Consider the following 3260-nt stretch of genomic DNA (forward strand, 5'->3'; position numbering starts at 1 on the left):
GTCGATTGATAAAGGGGTTTTTATAATGATGCCACGTGGTGGGCATTGGCCACGGTGTACGAATGGGAACACGTTGGCATCCATGGTATAGAGAGATTGGCACGTGGAGGTCACGCAATTGGAGGGTGCTGCGTAAGCTTATCCTCCACCCCTCCACACACACCACCATGCGAGTCTTGTCTCGTCCGACTAAGCTTCCATTCCCATTCATGTGGCGCCTAACATGGAGACACAAAAGAGGTGGATTCTTGCTGTGGTGGATTAAATTTACCGAGATTATCGGGGTGTAATTAGGAACGTAGTCCTCGGTCTGCCACTAATTAGTAGTCCTCCGATCTTCACTTGTAGGTGTCATTGTACTCACCGTTAGATGGGTCATTGATCCGATCGGATTAAAATGGATTTGGACACTAGGCTGCTGCGTTTGGATACCTCGGGTGCGTTTGGATACTAGGAATCAAGAATGGGCATGGAAATCAAATTCCATTTCCCATGGTGAAGGGAATGTGGATTCCAATTCTTATGTTTGGTTACCTATTAACGAAGCATTTTCAGAAAAATAACAGGTTTAGGGTCTTATGAGATGAAGCATTTGCCAAAGAGAGAGAGAGAGAGAGAGAGAGAGAGAGAGATTTTCTCCCTTAAATCATGGAGGAGAGAGAGAAAGAGAGATTTTCTCCCTTAAATCATGGAGATTTTTTCTCCCTAATTTTGTCAACGAAATCAAGTCTTTTTTTTGTGTTGGGAATCAGAATACCACCTACCTAGCGCAGTATCAAAATCCACCCAAGATTCCACCTAAAATTCCGGTTGGGCATTCCCTTTTCACCAAGTAAAATCACCCAAACGCAATAATCGTGGCGATAGAATCAAACACCGATTCTTTAATTCCGATTCCATCAATCCAAACGCACCCCTCATGTTTTTGTATTTGGATTTGGATTTGAGTTTTGGGTACAAAATACATCTGCTTCATGCTCATGTTGTACGAGAGAGGGAGGGAGGGACGTCTTGCTGCTGCTGCAGCAGAGTCGAGGAGCAGCGAGGGTGAAAGGTAGCTGCCACATATATGGATTTCCAAATAATGTCTTGCAAAACATATTTGAAAATCAGATGTATTTTCACTGTTTGGCTGATTTGGAAATTTAAGGATTTGATCCAGATTCGAATCTCAACTGCCAAATTTGATAAATCCAAATCTAAATCCTGTGGGTATCCAAACGTGGCCTAATTTTAATCTGATAGATCTTTTATTTATGGATCTAAATTTCAAGATCCAATTGGGATCCAAAAACTTATGAATCCACATTTGGAATAAGCGAGTACGGCTGAAAATAAGATACAAGACTGTATGTGTTGTGCATGGTGGCAGTGCCAATGCACTTGGACCTTTCGACGGATCCTCAAGATCCAATCAGATTAAAATGGATTGGGACACTAATTTAATCCGATAGATCTTTTTTTATGGATCTAAATTTCAAGATCCAATTTGGATCTAAAAATTTATGAATCCCTATTTGGAATAAGTGAGTATGTCTGAAAATATGACCGATGAAAGGTAATCCCCATATTAAAATGGATTTGGACATGATTCTCAAGAGGAATGATAGATACAAGGGAGCCCTTGCATAAAGAGCCAAAAAAGGGCTCTTGACTGGACCCACGTAATCAAATGTAACTGATTTTACTTTTTTCAAACGATTTTAAAATGTAACTGAAAATGACGTGGATCCAATCAAGAGCCCTTTTGTGGCTCTTTATGCAAGGGCTCCCCTGTATATATCATTGCTCAAATCTTAATCCAATAGATCTTTTTCATGGATCTATGTTAGAAGATTTGAAAAATTATGAATTCATATTCGGGATTACCGGGCATGTCCGAAAATATGATTAGGGTCGGACGAATTACAAAAGTTTATGAATATATTTTGTGGTTTACTATGCATTATAGGTAACTTTAGTAATTTTATGACAGTTTAATAAAAATAATAAGATAATTTTGAGTGCCAGCAAATCCCTACATTCCCGCAATTCGTTCATTTTCTGTTATCATTATTCTATTTTTTAATAATTTGTAGAACATAGTTTATTGTCAATTAGAGGAAATGATAATCTTTGACCCTCATTCAATGATGTCACTACACTCCTCACTTTATACTTTTCTAATTAGCTTTTAAAGGTTGCTCTCAACAACTAATTGAAAAAGTGTAAAGAGGAAAGTATCATAATAATTGAAAACAAGACGGAAGTGGAAATATCATTTTTCATTCCCCTCAATATAGGGTTTTTATACAATGGATGTGAAAAAGTATGAGTGGACAAAAGTCCAAGTAGGCTCTAAAACGGACATGATCGAAATCCAATCAGGATTCACCAAATTACAAAATTGAAACAACATAGGAGTGGAAATATCATTTTCATTTTCCTAAATATAGGGTTTTTAATTTGTTATACAATGGATGTGAAAAGTATGAGTGGACAAAAGTCCAAATAGGCACTAAAACCGACATGATCGAAATCCAATCAGGATTCATCAAAAATGGCTAACATTTTTTGTATGATTTCGTATAAATTATAAGAATATTTTAATAATTTCCACAAAATAGTTTAATATAAATTGTAATATTTTTTTATAATTTTGATACCATAGTTTTTATTAAAAAACATAGGAAAACTATTAGGGGTGCAACTCGGGTTGGGTTCAACCCGAACTCGACGGGTTGAACCCGAATTTGGGTTGGGTTGGGTTGGGTTTGGTTTTTTTTTAAATCGGGTTGGGTTGGGTTGGGAAAAATCAACCCGAATTGGAAATCGGGTTGGGGTGTCGGGCAACCCGACCCGACCCGGAGCCCGATTTCCAATCCGATATGTGCTTAAAACCCGATTTCAACTGAACACATTTCCTATTGAAGCTAGAAATGTGCTTAAATTTCAACGTAAATTTATCCTTCGGTTCAGTTACAAAGAGTTTTTATATGGCGGATGCTTGTGTAGGAATGTGAGCAAAAAAAACAGTGGGGCCCACAAAAATCATGTGCATGAATTGGAAATCGGGTTGGGTCGGGTTGAGTCCAGCCGGGTTGGAAATCGGGTCAGGTCAGGTTGGAAATTGGGTTGGGTTGGAAAAATGGGTTCCTCGGGTTGGCCTCAACCCGACCCGAGTTGCACCCCTAAAAACTATTTTCCAGAGGAATGCTAAACTCAGGAGACCCTTGCAAAAACGGATCAAAGGCCGCCCCCATTGGTTGCCCATCACCAAA

Source organism: Tasmannia lanceolata, unplaced genomic scaffold (genome assembly GCF_043159265.1).
Source record: "Tasmannia lanceolata isolate RefF3 unplaced genomic scaffold, GAP_Taslan_0.1 ptg000008l, whole genome shotgun sequence".
NCBI classification, from domain to species: Eukaryota; Viridiplantae; Streptophyta; class Magnoliopsida; order Canellales; family Winteraceae; genus Tasmannia; species Tasmannia lanceolata.